Source organism: Nuphar pumila, chromosome 3, assembly GCF_984573655.1.
Source record: "Nuphar pumila chromosome 3, dmNupPumi1.hap1.1, whole genome shotgun sequence".
Classification (NCBI taxonomy): Eukaryota; Viridiplantae; Streptophyta; class Magnoliopsida; order Nymphaeales; family Nymphaeaceae; genus Nuphar; species Nuphar pumila.
Genome location: NC_143251.1, coordinates 120,408,292 through 120,425,796, shown reverse-complemented (window position 1 = coordinate 120,425,796; position 17,505 = coordinate 120,408,292).

The following is a 17,505-nucleotide window of genomic DNA, read 5'->3' as shown; positions in this document are numbered from 1 at the left end:
GATCAACTATGGAAGCTATACATCTTCTTAGACAACTTATGGAGAGAAATAGAGAGAGGAACAAAGATTTGCATATGGTTTTTATTGATTTGGAGAAGGCATACGATAGAGTACCTAGGGACGTTCTCTGGTTGACAATGATGAAGAAAGGTGTTTCTCTCAAGTACATTAGTATAATTAAAGATATGTATAAAGGAGTAGTAACCAATGTTCGCACTTGTGGATGGGTGACAACTAACTTTTCTATAACGGTTGGGTTACATCAAGGATCTGCTTTAAGCCCATTCCTATTTGCTATAGTGATGGATGAGCTTACGAGATCAATTCAAGAAAATGTGTCATGGTGTATGTTGTTTGCTGATGATATTGTTTTGATTGATGAGTCTAGAGCTGAGGTTAATGCTAAGTTAGAATTATGGAGACATTGGAAGCAAGAGGTTTTAAGTTGAGTAAGAGTAAGATAGAATACATGGAATGTCGGTTTAGTAAGCAACAAAGTAGTGATGGGAGTGTAGTGAAGCTTGGTGAGCAAGAAATACCGATGGATGATTGTTTCAAATATTTGGGATCTATCATTCAAAAGTATGGAGAAATCTATGGAGATGTAAATCATAGGATAAAGGTTGGGTGGATGAAATGGAAAAGTGCAACTGGAGTGTTGTGCGATCGTAGAATGCCATTGCGGTTAAAGGGAAAGTTTTATAGGACGACTATTAGGCCCGCTTTACTATATGGTACGGAATGTTGGGCTGCCAAGAGACATCATATTCAAAAAATGAGTGTAGTTGAGATGCGTATGCTGAGATGGATGTGTGGAAATACAATAAAAGATAAGATTCGGAACGAGGAGATACGTAAGAAGGTAGGCATTGCACCCATTGAAAATAAGATGAGAGAGAATCATTTACGGTGGTTTGGACATATCCGGCGAAGGGCTAATGATGCGCCAGTTAGAAGAATGGATAAATGGGAAAATATATTAGTTAAAAGAGGTCGGAGTAGGCCTAGGAAGACATGGATGGAGGTGATAGGAAAGGATATGAATGCTTTGAACCTCACCGAGGACATGGCATTGGATAGAAATGATTGGAGGAGAAAGATTCATGTGGAAGACCCACAATGATTTTCTTTTTTGGTTCATATCGCTCACCCCAATTGTTTTGGGATGAAGGCGTAGTAGTTGTTGTTGTTGTTGTTGTATTTCCTTTCTGCCCTTGCCTTCATTTTCTGAGTAATTGAGTCAGTCTTAAATAAAAAATTCCAGTTTATTTCTTGATTTACTAGAATCAAATCCATTTTCTATATATGACTTGATTCCAGACCCGGATCTAGTGTTGAAATCAAAACCTCAGCCTCGTTATCCAATTTTAAATTAAAATTATAAAAATACCAAAAATAATTTCTGAAAGGCTATCTGATGTCCATTTGGATTCGATGCTCTGTATTTCTCGATTCGAGATTCAAAACTCGAATATTTCCTCAAAATCTGGACCCGAACCCGTTTTCTGAAGAAATTTCCAAAGATCGAACTCGAATTCTCAAAAAACCCTTCTTTTGTAAATATTTCTCAAAAATACAAAAAAATTGTTTTAAATCTCTGATTTTCCTTTAGTCTTTAGAGTTTTATTTTAAAAATACCAAAAAAATAGAAAATATAAAAGAATAAAAAAAATAGAAAAAAAATGGCTTCAACCTCCCCCCCCCCTTTTTGAAAAAGGAATTGTGAAAGAGACCCTTTTGAAAATTTTAAAAACATAGAGGCCCTCTCTTTTGAAATTATTAAAAACAAAGAGGGACCTCCCTCGTAAAATCTCCAACGGCCTCCCGCTATAAAGGGAGACCGCAGGGAGGGGGGTCTGGCATCCATTAGCGCCTTCATCGATCGATGCTCAATTTTCATCGCCTTCTCCTTCACGATCAAGTTTTCTCCCCTCTTCCAAAAAAAAAAGGCAGAAGAAGGATTTAGAAGGGAAATTCCTCTAGAGTTCCTATAGACGAAGAAAACTTCTCTTCTCTCGTAAGATTTCTGCAGGCAAGGAACTCTTCAGAGCTGCCTGCTTCCCTTCCCCCATAATCAATCGAAAGAGATTTGATCCCTGCAATAACAAAGTAAGTCTCACTTCTCTCTTTTCATTTTCTCTCAATTTCTCTGTTCTCCGTTTCTGCCCCATTTGAAGCACCACGGTAGCATTGATTTGCTTATAGCAAACCAATCCGCCTTTCGTGCAACAGCAACGAAACCACCGATGTTCCAGCATTTTTTTTTCATTCTTGTTTTACTTATGTTGCGATTTTTGGGCTCAGGCTGTCGAATTCGATAATTCGACAGAATTCATCAGAATCCCAGCCCAAACTTCCTGCTAAACTTGGCCTTCGTTTTATCTTCTTTAAAATCTCCAATTTCCCACTTCTTCTGCTATTTTCTTTCGTTGGCCTCTATATTTTGATTCACCCACCTTAGGGAGTGTTCTAATCATTCTAAAGTTGTCGCATCTGTACATCCTCTCTCTCTCTCTCTCTCTCTCTCTCTCTCTCTCTCAGTTGATTTCCTATAAATCCTCTCGGGTGGTAATCAGTCATTGGCATCTAGATTAGGCATATATGGGCATTAAGTACCTGTTTGCCGATGAATCATATGGTGCAGAGCCGCGTCCCAGAGAGCGCGTTAGATTCCCTTTCATCTTTTCTGTAATTTCTGCATTTTGTTTAACTTTCTGTTTATCTTGCTTTCCTTTCATTCACTTTTTTTTTGTATTTAATTTCCAATCTCTTATTAATGATCGACCTGCATATATGCTATACCAACGGCTCGCTCCCATCCCCTGCATCGTGAGACCCCCTTTAGATTGAATCCTATTGTGAGATCTGTTTCAAAATAGATCTGCTCATTTTCACAGCAAATTAGTGGCGTTTGATTGAACGCCTTTAACCTGAATGTTGCTTAATGTGACTTATCTCTGATCTCATCCATCGGCTGATCTTATGTTTTACAGTAGCAGATTGGTAAATCTAATCGTAAAATTGCCTTGCTGCAAGAAATGAATATGCGTAACCTGCTGAGAATGATTCAAAACAGTGAAGTGTGAAATAGGTGAAAAATTGTCATACAAGAATTTGCTAAGAAGGCTCTCTATTGTCCATCTGAGCAGCGAATGAATGAATCTTTATGCGCATTGCTCTATATAGACATTTCCTTGTTGTGTCTTTGTCTGCTGAACTCACTCGTGGAAGCCAATTCGCTGGAATGAATTTACTGAGAATTTGATTTGAGGAGAATTGATTTGATGTGTGCCTGTGCTTAATTCACTGAGCTCAAAACAACAAATGAGAGACTGATCTTCAGGTCATTGGTCAGCAGAGATCAATGTGTGGTGTGCAGAACTATATCATTTCTTTTATGTTCATTATGTGCCTCAATTGAATTTTCCACGCCAGCATAGGAGATTGCAAAGTCTCCTTTCACAGGTTAGGCATCTCTATCAAGTTTTAGTGGTCTCCATTTGTATGTGTTTTCTATGTCTATGAATAGTTTTTTTTTTCATAATATGTCCATCACATGTACATTACATTTTCCTTTCACTTGATATAGTTTATCTAAGTTTTTTGGTTATAATTTTAGTTAGGTTACATTTTGGCATCCATCATCTATCTGTCATCTCACTATCCACCTGTGTAGTTTCACTGATCAGAACCTATACACACAGAAAATCATCATGTAAGGTTCCTGCATCTGCCTGTGATAGCACCCATTTCTATTTTCTGTAAGGTGCATATGTATATTTTTCATGCTTGGATCATTTGTAGTTTCCCTTTGGAATCCAAAGTACCCACTTCCAAAGTCGTGGGCTCTCATATGTCTGCAAATGTAAATATAGAGATAGTAGCGGGAGTTTTAATTCTGGATCCACTGATAGAGATAGATTAATCCACTTTCCAGATCATTAAGAAGTCCTTGTTTAGAAGAATCTACATGAAAGCAAGGTTGTATCATCGATTTTCCCACCTATATACTCGTTTGTATAGCTACGGTTGTAGCACGATCATCTCACAACCACCCACAACATCTATCACTGGGAATTACCTATATCACCAAATGCCTATCAATCACCATTCTGCAGCTCCTATGCACTGTGTTCCTACCCTCTTTATCATCAATTCTGCATTTTTCTTTTTATAATTTGGAGGGTCCCACCAGGGGTCTAGATACAGTAAAACCCCATGAAAGGTAAGATTTGTAGCAATGTGGGCTGTGGGGACTTGATCCGTTCAAGCAAAGGGCTGAGATCAATCTCTGAAATCAGTCAATTGAGTAAATATCACTTAAGGAATTTGTTACAAACATTCATCTTCATATTATTTCCTTTATCATCCTACAATATGTTTCATTCTAATTTTTTTTTCTCTTTTCTGTTCTGTCTCTGCATCATATTTCTTTATAAGGCAGCATCTTACATCATATAATACCCCATCTCTCATGACACTTCTATATACCACATAACTGGTCACCTGCATACCATATCAATCGTCAGCATGTTTCACATGTGTCAATGATAGTTTATACATCATCTGTGTATCATCTAGCAACCTAACTGTGTAGTTTTTCGGTTTTAGGTATAACATTTATGACTTTTTAGGCATAACATCTGTGGCTTTATATATTAGGCATAACATCTAGGTTAAGCATAACTCATAGAGTCCATTTACTGTATATCATTTATTAGGTCTATTTCACCACATGCACCCTCTTATCTTTTATCTCACCATAACATCATTGGTTGCCTTCACTATAGTATCATTTGTTATTTCCCTAGCATCATCTATCATTTTTTTTTCCATCGATTGCCATTGTCACAGCCTTCCACCATATACCTACTACATTCTGATCTCCAGCACCCCTACAATCTCCACTGCCGTAGCTTAGCAACTGGTTCATAATATCTTGTACACTCTGAATCCTATTTCAACAGTACACCACAGGTATTGTGCTGGCACACCACCAGCACATATCACTCATTTTCACCCATATTGCATTGTATATTACAGCCCAATACCCCCTTCTACCCCTATCTTCCAGCCATTTTTGCTATGTTCTTCTTGCACTTACAGCAGTGCAGAGTGCGACTGTGGTTTTTCTGAACCTTCGGTGGTATAAAGTACTGCCATATTCCCCTTTGCATTTACAGCAGTGTAGAAAAGAAAACATAATTGTGGTTCATTTGAATCTGTAGTAGTGCAGAACATTATGGTATTTTTCATGTCATTTGCAGCAGTATGAAGCATCATTGTGACCTCATGTATCCATGACCTTTGTCATAAGCATTCATAAATTACCCATTTTAGGTACCCCCAGTAGTACATAACATCTATTTACAACCTCTTGTATATTCCCATTTGTATTTTCGTATTACATGTTTTCCTTCGATATCAAAATTTGCTTATACATATTCCTGTTACCATTGAATATATGCATCTCATGTGTATTTTAAAGCCATCTCATCATTTACCCCTCCCTTGATCTTATGTGATGCTGCCATCTCCCTTCATATTTACACTAACACTATTTTGCAGAGAATATATGAAAATTATTATTTTTCTTCCTAGAGCTAGCGTCTCTTGTAATTTTTAATTAAATTCAACATTGTAATAGTTAGATCATAATGAGAATATCTACTTTTAGCCTAAATTAGAATGTATGAGCATATACATTTGCTAGAAATGCTTGTTTTCATATAATTTTCCTCTTTTATTGCAAAATTTCACGAATGGAAACACGAATGACACATGCACCGTTCTAACAAAAGGTGATTAAATCCTAAGTTGATGATTTGCATCAATGGCCGTAGTCAGGATGTGAACAAAACTTAGGATTTTCATCTTTTATGGAATAACATTGGATCCACATTGGATCCTTTTCAAAAATCATCATATTTCCAAAATATTTTTCTTTCTTTATTAGAATTTAATTTAAAATTAACTCAAGATATATATCAATGGCCATAGTCAGGATATATTGTGGGTTAATTTCATCTTAAATCCTACAAAGGGACCAAAATATGTCTTATTCTTCATTTGAATTTAAATATGATTACTATATAATACATTCAATGACCATAGTCAGGGATGTATTATATCTTCAATCTTATTTCAATCCATTTAAAGAATGAAATATGCTCCTCGAAATCCAATTTCAACATTCTTTTAATTCATTCATCATTTAGGATAGAATTGCATCATATTTTCAAAATTCTTTTTCAAAACTCCAAGTGATTTTGAGTATCTTCTTCATTTCAATTCTTATTTATAGGTTCAAATTCAATTCTATCTCATTTCAAAGATTCAAAATTCAATTTCAAAGTCCAACTTGACTTTAAAATTTCAAATTCATTTCTATATTCAAAATTCAATTTCCAATTCAAAACCAAATTCAAATTCAATTCAATAACTCAAAATCAATTTCAAGGTTCAAATTAACTTTGAAATTTCTTATTCATCTTCTAATTTCAAATTCAAACTTTTAAATCAAGTTTATTCTTTTCAAAATCTTGATTCTCAAAATCAAAATCAAAGTTTGAGATTGATTCTGAATCTCAAAAAATCAAATTTTCTCAAGTTTTAAATTCAATCTGGGTTTTCAAAAAACCTAGATCCATCTTCAAAAATCCCATTTGGATTTTCAAAATCCAACTCCAAAATTAGGATCCAATTCAATTTATGATTCCAGATTCCGGATCTAGTCTAATCTTGGATATCAGACTTCAGATCCAATTCCATTTAGGATCCATAATTCAACTTTATCTTGGATCTTAGACTTCGGATCCAATTCTAATTAGGATCCAAAATTCAACTTTATCTTGGATCTTAGACTTCGGATCCAATTCCCTTTAGAACTCCAAATCTAGTTCCATCTTGGTTCTCAGAATTCAAATCCAAATTCCATTCCAGATTTCGGATCCAGTTCCATCTGGGATATCAGACTTTAGATCAAAATTTCATTTTCAAATCCAATTTCATTTCCAATTTTTCAAAGCCAAAATTCAAATTTATTCCTCAAATCAAAATTCCAATCCTTATTTAGATTTTGAATTCAAAGGCGATTCTTGAAAATCGATCACAATTCAAAGTCCATTATGACTTTAAAAAATCATTCTTATTTCAAAATCCAATTCTAAACTTCTTTTCTCTTCATCCACAGACTTATCTCTCCAAATCCTGGTCATTCAAAAACTTGAAAATTCAAGTCTCTTCTTCCATATCTATTTCAAATCCTGAGTTGGATTTAAAGTCCAAATCAAATTCAGTCTTTTGAATCATTTCTTCACTCCATTATCAAGTTTATCTCAGAAAACTTAGAAATTTTCAAAACATCTTCTCAAAAGAGAATACATCTTTGCATTCACACAAGCATGATTCTTTATGCATTTAGACTTAGAATAAATTCTTAGATGATATTTTTGCAAAGAAAAAAGGCATAAATTTGATCATTGGTTTAATTACCCCTGGTAAAGGCGCCAGAAACGGTCGAACCTCGTACCGACGAGCGAATCCCGTCTCTTCATTTTCTCGCAAATATTTCAAAACAGAGGCGAGTAATTTTTCTAAATATTTTCCAAATTAAGGTCAAGTGAGATCTTCGCAAAAGGGTTCCTTTTTCTCTTCTCTTCTTTTCTTTCCTCTCTTCTTTTCTGTTTTTTATTTTTTCCTTTAAAAAGGGAAAAATAGAGGTTAAAAAGGAAAAGGAGAAGGAAGAGAGAGAAACCAAGAGAGAAAAAAAATTGCGATGATCACACTCGCGCACGAGTTTTAATTATATACTACAAATATCTAACAAATTGACACTAGAAAGCACTTAATATTTTACAAATCGGTACACATATCACATAATATATTACTATATCTAACCTTATACCCTAAACTCTAGACTATTAATATCTTACTAAACTCTAAACCCTTAATATCTTACTAAACCCTAACGCTAAACCCTAAACCCATAATATATTACTAAACCCTAAACCTAAACTCTAAACCCTAAACCCATAAACCCATAAACCCAAAACCCTAACCCTAAAACCTAAACTTAAACCTTAACCCTAAACCTAACCCTAACCCTAAACCCTAAACCTTTAATATCTTACTAAACCCTAACGCTAAACCCTAAACCCTTAATATCTTACTAAACTCTAACGCTAAACCCTAAACCCTTAATATCTTACTAAACACTAAACTTTAAAACCTAAACCCTAAACCTAAACCCTAAACTCTAATCCCTAAACCTAAACCCTAACCCTAAACCCTAAACCCTAAACCATAAACCCCAAAACCCTAAGCCCTAAACCCTAAACCTCAACTGTAAACCAAAATGATGCACTTGGCACACATGTTTTGAATACGCAAATCGTCACCTCAAGCACGTAAATTGTAATAATATAAATTCTGTAGGCACACGTTTCAAAATCATAATATAAATATCTTGCAAATCGACACATCTTAAAAATCGATATAATATGGCACACGTGCTTTGAGATATTATTTTGGTTGTTAATATCGATTTGTAATATATTATGTTGAATTGTCGTATATCGATTTGTAAGATATTATGTGTTTTTTAGTGTCAATTTATGAGATATTGTTTTGTTTGTTAATATCGATCTGTAATATATTATGTTGAGTTGTCGTATATCGATTTGTAAGATATTATGTATTTTTTAGTGTCGATTTGTGAGATATTGTTTTGGTTGTTAATATCGATTTGTAATATATTGTGCTGAATTGCCGTATTCGATTTGTAAGACATCATGTTGAATTGTCGCATACCGATTTATAATATATTATGATGAATTGTCATATATCGATTTGTAAGATTATGTGTTTTCTAGTGCAATTTGTGAGATATGTTTTTTTTGTTAATATCGATTTATGTATAAATGCAGCACACAAGTGCTACTGAAAATAAACTCATTAGTAATGGTAGCCCAATGCACCATTTTCCTCGGACTGAGACTGATAGAGACTCTAGCAATGATGCACCTTGAGAATATGTTTCACAAACCTCAGCTCAGGCACTGTCCCCTTGAAGAGCCAATGGGCTACATCATAAATCGCTTTTACGTATTTGTCATGAAGTATATCGAAGACAAATCCTATAAAGTGATTTATGGTGTAGCTTATCGGCTCCTTTAAGAGGATGGTGCCTGAGTTGAAGTTTGTGAAGCATATTGTCAAGAGTGCACCAATGCTAGAGTCTTTAATAATCAGCCTCAGCCCGAGAAAAATGGTACAGTGGGCTGCCATTACTAATGAGTTTGTTTTCTTGGAGAGGATGCATTCGCAACTACACATAGAATCGCTTTGCAGCAGGAAACGAACTCGACAATGAATGATATGTATGTTTTGGTGATCTCTTCTATAAAAATGAGAGTCTCTAAAAGATAGATATGTGTTTGACGAAAATGTCAAAGAAGGAGAAGAAGAAGAAGACTATGGCGGAGGAGAAAAAAGAAGAAGAAGAAGATGCGCTGCCGTAGAAAAGAGGAAGAGAGGTTAAATAGACTAGAGTTTTACACCTGGACAACGAGTCGGTTCGGGTAGAGTTTTATATATATCTATATTAGGGTTTTAAATTTTGCAGGGTTTTACGCATGTGTACCCAAAACAACATGATGTTTAGACTTAGTAAAGTACAAATTGATTTAAGCAACTACCATGACAACGATATATCTTTGTTTGTGTTTGTGAATAAAATCGATACTAGAAAACACATAATATCTTGCAAATCGATATACATATCACATAATATATTACAAATAGATACGAAAATTCAGCATAATAGCTTACAAATCGACTATAAAAAACATAAAATCTTACAAATTGATGTACATATGGTGAAATATATTACAAATCGATACGAAAATTCAGCATAATAGCTTACAAACTGATATTAACAAACAAAACAATATCTCACAAATCGTAGAATGTTACTACAACCGCGATTTGTGAGACATTGCATATACTGAGTGAAATACGATACCGACTGTAGCATATTTGTCATGAAATATAACGAAGATTAGACAAATATTTTTTCCAACTATGAAGTATGGTTTTTAAGCAACGATTCAACTACAATTTATGTATAGCGATTTGTATATGTGAAGGCTAGATGACATAACGATTTTCACTAATTGTATAAGCATTGAGCAACGATGATTTACCTACGGTATCAAAATTGTAGGTATGTAGGCTAGATGAGACAACGATTTATACATGTGAATGATACATATTACAATGATTTATACATGTGAATGATACATTATTAAACAGAATTCACACGCCATTCCTGTGTTCCGTGGCTTTTTGGATGAAGCCATTTTCATGAATGGTGATCAAAAAAATATTAACAATTCTATTTATGTGGCTCACGATTCATGAAAATGACTTCATCTAAAAACTCTTTGTGAACACAATCGATACTAGAAAACACATAATATCTTATAAATCGATATACATATCACATAATATATTACAAATCGATACGGAAATTCAGCAGAATAGCTTACAAATCGACTCTACAAAACACATAAAATCTTACAAATTGATATACATATGGCAAAATATATTACAAATCGATACGGAAATTCAGCATAATAGCTTACAAATTGATATTAACAAACAAAACAAACATATGCCTTTCTCACCACGACACCTTGTGTATTTGTGCATTTTTTGCCCAAGAATATCTTCTAACACTGAAGCTAAGTTTTAAGGCATAATCATTGTAAAATTTGTATGCAACTTCCTCATTATTAAACTACATTCTTTCTAGAGGAACAAAGTCGAGTGTACTATCATGTAGACTTGAGGTGTCTGTACCTTTATCAAGTGCACTGTCATGAACGTCTACCTCTTTATCGAATTGCATTTTGTCTGCTGGAATATTCAAGTCAAGAGTGAATCCAATGCATGCACCCTTCTTATCATGTGCATCATTAGTGCACATATTTAATTTTTCAGGTGCGTCGATAGTAGGGATGTCCGTTGCTCTTTGACTTCCCAATGATTGAGATACATCATCTTCACTATAACTAGTTGATATGCTCAACACTGTCATGAGCAAAATATCAATTTGCATTAGCCAACACATATGTTTACTATGATTTATTCAAGGTGCATATAATAACAACTACCGATTAGTTAAGCAAGTTAAAGAAACGATTGAATGAATCACAATATCAAAGATTCAGCATAATAGCTTACAAATCGATATTAACAAACAAAACTATATCTCACAAATCGACACTAGAAAATACATAATAACTTACAAATCAATATACGACAATTCATCATAATATATTACAAATCGGTATACGATAATTCAGCATAATATCTTACAAATCGATATACGGCAATTCAACATAATATATTACAAATCGATACTAACAAACAAAACAATATCTCACAAATCGACACTAGAAAATACATAATATCTTACAAATTGATATACGACAATTCAACATAATATATTACAAATCGATATTAACAAACAAAACAATATCTCACAAATCGACAATAGAAAATACATAATATCTTACAAATCGACATACGGCAATTCAACATAATATATTACAAATCGATATTAACAAATAAAATAATATCTCACAAATCGACACTAGAAAATACATAATATCTTACAAATTGATATACGACAATTCAATATAATATATTACAAATCGATATTAACAGACAAAACAATATCTCACAAATCGACACTAGAAAACACATAATATCTTATAAATTGATATACGACAATTTAGCATAATATATTACAAATCAATATCAACAAACAAAACAATATCTCACAAATCAATACTAGAAAATACATAATATCTTACAAATTGATATACGGTAATTCAACATAATATATTACAAATCGATATTAACAAACAAAACAATATCTCACAAATCAATATACATGTTACTATAACCGAGATTTGGTTACATTGCATATATTGAGTGAATTAACGATACCGGATGGGGTAGAGGCCCTTGCTCGCATCTGTAACCAAGCATTCTTTTCAAAAGATCCCACCGCCTTACAAATATCTTCAAGTTTCCAACCGTCGAAACGATAAAGTCTACCTGCAATAACAAAACAATGCCTTAATGACACTCGCGACGACGTACGCACTTCAACAATAACATAATGACATAGAAAGGTACTCACCACGCTTTAATGGCACTTGTTGGAATGTTTATGTGTCATTGCTTTTTCCATACTGCCTAACGAAAATGAAGAAGAAGAGAAGACTGTAAAAAGAGATGGCCGACAAATCCCCCTTTGACTCCCACCAATGATTGAGCCAATTGTTCGATTTATAGTTATCTCCATGAGGTAAGAACGAACCCAGAAAAGTTTTTTATCTGACACAAGGCAGGAACGAGAAGGCAGCCATGTGTTGTAGCACAAGCTAAAAACAAATGTGAAACATGCAAATCTATATACAGGGAGTGAGAGGACATTTTTGTCCTACGTATATCTATCTTATGGGAGGACATTTCTGTCCAAAGCATATCTACCTTTTTTATATGTTATTTTATTATAAAGTCATCGTGGGCAACATTGACATATGAATTATCACGGGTCCCAAGATATTCCTCTATACACACCGGAACACGCAAATTTGTGTTCTAGGGAGAACACACGACACCCTCTCTAAATCTCCCAATGGGTTAGGGTTTGATATATCCTAATTTGAGATGCAGGTTGGTCTCATCAAAATGAGTGGCTTGCACGGCTGCAAACAAATCAGGTATGGGAACAAGGCTTACCCAAAAAAGAGTATGAATTCTAAGCCGAAAGCTTGAATCCAAAGACCAAATGTTGTGGATTTCATTAAGGATATTATTTCATTAAATATATAAAAAACATGTTGATGTGCTTTATTTTATTTCTAATTGTGTATAATACAGTTATTTTATTTTTAAAGAAAATTTCCAAGTTATTAGGCTTACCATTTCTATCTACAACAGATCTGAATAAGGAGAGCCCTCCTTTGTTCCTCATCGCTCTTCCGCCGAATCTACTCCCGAAGCCTCATTCCACTCTCTCATCCCATCCTTATATAAGCAATTGCAATCCCTAAATCTCAAATGAGAGTATTTTCGTTATTTTTGGGTGAGCTTCAGTTTTAAACCCTATATTTTTTAATGGGTCAGGGTTTGATATATCCGAATCTGAGATGTCGTTTGGTCTCATCAAAATGAGTCAGGTTTGACTTGGTGGTTGCAAATAGATCAAGTATGGGAACACGACTTACCCAAAAACGAGTCTGAATTCTAAGCAGTAAGCCTGAATCCAAAGACCTGATGCAGTTTTCTTTTGAATATTCTATTTTTATTAATTGTTTGTAGTTTTACAATAATTTCAGTGTAATGAGCATATATGTTTATTTTTATTTTTTATATATTTGATAGGCATGCATTAAAACCATTTTTTAGTATACTATATATATATATATACACATGATTGCATATAAGAACCATTGATGAACAGGTAGTTTAACTATCAAGCAAATGTTGTAACATATTTGTTCAGATATGTGAAGCAATACAAAGATAATTAGAGAGATTTGTTTCAACATTTCTTGAATCTTTTATTATTTAATTTTAAATAAATTTAGTAAATAAATATATATATATATACATGTGTGTTTAATTTTTTATCTATATATAAATAATATATATGTATTAAATATATATCATGAGAGTCACTAGAATATGAGAACTAATGTGTGAACTGCAATTTTTATGGTTTTTTTGTTCTTTTCTCTTGAATTTAATCATACTGATTTGATCTACATGCTTGGTTTTATAAGAACCCACTATTGAATCATTCAATTTTGATGCATAAATGAGATTATGACTTTGAAATCAATGGCTCATAATCTTCATAAATATTCAAGCATTCAATGGTAGATTCCTAGCAAATTCATCATGTCCGACACATCCACATGGTTGGATTTGCAAAAAAAAAATTATTGTTGGAAATGCCCATATTTCTAGTTCTCATATTCTAGTTGTCATATTTCAGTTCTCATATTCCAATGACTATATTATGATATTGTAATTATATATATATATTATATGTATTTATATACTGCCTAACTCAGCCAGATTAGGCCCATTGGCCTAATGGCAGGCCACGTGCCAGCCCATTGCCCACCCCTACATCTCACCTTACACAATCCTAGTGATAAAAATATCATTATTTTTTTTAAAGAACATGAGAAAAAAATGATATTTCAGCTGGGCTGTTTAAGGCATTAAATATCGCCAATTTTTTTTCTTATTTCTTAATTTTTCCTTTGTCAATAATTGTATTCTATCTTCAATTAAAATTTTCTAAAATCTTACCAATGTGCTGGCCTTGTTTTCCCACTTCAAACTTTTATCACTACGCACATAGACAGAATGGGTCTGTGTGATCTGGTGTTGAGATATCCGAAATAAATAACCAAATCCAAGGTTCAAATTCGAATATTCCATGCCTCAAAGGGGTTTGGTGCAGCGGGATGGGGCCTAGGCTGCTAGGCAGACGGTCTAGGTACAAATCCCTTGCACAAGACCAAGCATGGCAACTCTCTAGGGGTAAGGGGTAAGCCCACAAAGCAGTGGTAGAGCCAGAAGTTTTTTGTTGGGTGGGCAGACTTCGGGTCTCAGGGACAATCTTATGATCTTGAAGGACGATCCATTTATTCAGACCAGTGGCGGAGCAAAAAATTTTTTGCTGGAGGAACATTTGTTCGTGGAGAGATAAAACTTAAATAAGCCTTTGAATTAAAATGACAATAGTTACAAACACAAACAACTAAATTTATGAACATAATAAGATAAAACTTTAAATTGTACTTTTAAACTAAAATAAGGATTGTTCACTTAAGAAATGTAAATAACTAAATTCATGAAAATTTTACAATGGGCATCTTCTATTTTTCATATTTTGAGAATAATTCATAATTGCATCATCACTGATAGTATCAAATGTCTCCTTCTCTATGTAAGTAACCAAAGCATCATTGATCCATTCATCTTTCATTCTATTACGTAGACGACTTTTGATATTGTTCATAGCTGAAAAAGCTCTTTAAACACTTGTTGTTGCAACTAGCAAAGTTAATGCCAACTTAATCATTGATACACATGAAAAAATACAATGTGCTTTTAAGTTACTGTCATCATCTCTGTTAACTCTGCTAAAGATTTTAAACTTGAAAACCGATCACTGTTTCGCATTTCTGTAATATATATATCCGATTGATTTTCAAGTCTAATTATGTTTACTCTAGAGAAGTCCTTAAGGTAAAGCTCATCAAGACGAATCAACTTATCTTTATCAAAAGCAAAAAAAAAAAATCTTTGGACTCAAGCATGCCATTTAAAGGAGGAGCTCAGTATTTGCTTCAGTGAAAACGATCATTCAACTTGTGAAGTTACAAATCAATAATAGCGTAAAACACATCAATACGATAATGATGCAATGTGGTGATCTTTTCAACCTTACGTCTTGATCGTCCTTGAGGTATATATGAGTTTACTAGATCAGGAATCAGAATATCAAATCTCTTACAAAATATGAGCACTTTGTTTATGAGAGAGTCTCATCCATTGTCTCTCAGACCTTAAAGGCACTATTTTGATGTAGTGACTAAACTCATAGCATTCACAATGTCTAGATCTTTTCGCTGAAGTGCTTGTGAAAGGTCATCAGTTATTCCCAAAACTTTACACATCAAATGTAAGCAAAAAACAAATTCAAAATCTTGCAACTGATGATATAAAATAATAGCATCTGAACTTTTTCCTGAATATGTATCTTCTGCAATGAAATCTAACACTTGAATAACAAAATAATGCCTACTGAGTAAATTAACCAAAGCATCGTAATGAGAACCCCACCGAGTATCACCAGGTCGTTTGAAACTTATTTCTTGATTTAATCCTCATCCTACTTCAAGTTCATCCAATGCAAGTGCTTCAGCAATTCGCATAAATTATGATTCTCAAATAAGCTTAGATCTTTTACATGAAGTGGAGAAAAAAGTTGACAACCTGCCTAGTATATTGGAAAACACATCAAGCAATGAATTTTTTTTAGCAACACCAACTAATGTCAATTGAAGTTGATGTGCAAAACAATGAATATAATATGCATGTGCATTTTCGTGTAATATAAGACTTTTTAATCCATTAAACTCCCCTCTCATATTACTTGCTCCATCATAACCCTGTCCACGCAAACTTGATATGCTTAATTTATTCTTATAAAATGCTTCTTCAACTGTTTGTTTGAGTGACATAGAACTTGTTTCAAGAACATATACAAGAGTAAGAAATTGCTCAACCACTCGACCTTTTTCATTAACAAATCATAAAACAATAGACATTTGTTCTTTAGTTGATACATCACGAGAATCATCAAGTAAAAAAAAAGTATCTCCAAGTTCCATGATAATAACATTTGTGGTTTGTATAGAAGCAACCTTGACAATATCCTTTTGTATATCAGGAGATATCAATTTGTTATTTTCTAGAGCATTTTTCAATACAACTTTATTTGTCATCATTGATCTTTGTAAATATCTTCAATAACTCAATAAAATTTCCTCTATTAAGAGATTCTTTAGCTTCATCATGCCCTCAGAATGTCAATCATTGACTTAACAAGTATCTGATTGCATTAACAGTTGCCCAAAGACGAAGTCTATATTCATCTTTCTGTCACACACTTTGTTTATAAAGTATAACATCAATATGTTGTTTTTGTTGCATCAAATTTTGACACTTCATTCGTGCTGAATTGTGAAAACTGCTATAGCTTCCAACATGTTTATCAAAACTCTTATTGTCTTTCTAGTTATCAAATCATTCAGATACGAATGCCTCTGCACTAATCTTCTCTATGCTTTTTTGCCTGAAAAGATAACACTGAAAACAATATACTTTATGCTTACTTGTACTATATTCCAACCAATCCTTATACTTATCATACCAAGCTAGAATGAACTTTCCTTTTTGGTGGTTTGGTTGAAATGTATAATCTCGAGGTTGACAAGGACCTCGGATCATATATGCTCTATGAACATTATCTTGGATATCAGGATGATAACTAGAAATAGAAAGACGAAGTGCAGAGTCTATAAGTAATTCTGATTCATTAATTTCTATTTTGCTTATTTTCTGACTTAGTTCTCCTTCTTGAGTTACAGAAGATTTATCAAAGATTGGCCTTTTCATTATAAACTTATCCATTCCTATGCAACGAAAAAAAATAAGACATTGTTCTATGAGCCAAATCTCATTGCAAAAAAGGATCGAGCAAAATGAAAATGAAAATCTTCTATGAAGCTAGGTATCAAACTATGTTTTGTAACTAAGCAATGAGTATCAAGAGCATGATATGAATTGAATCTAAAGCTCTTAATCATCAAGTAAAAGTAAAATTCTAGAGAAGGTGGC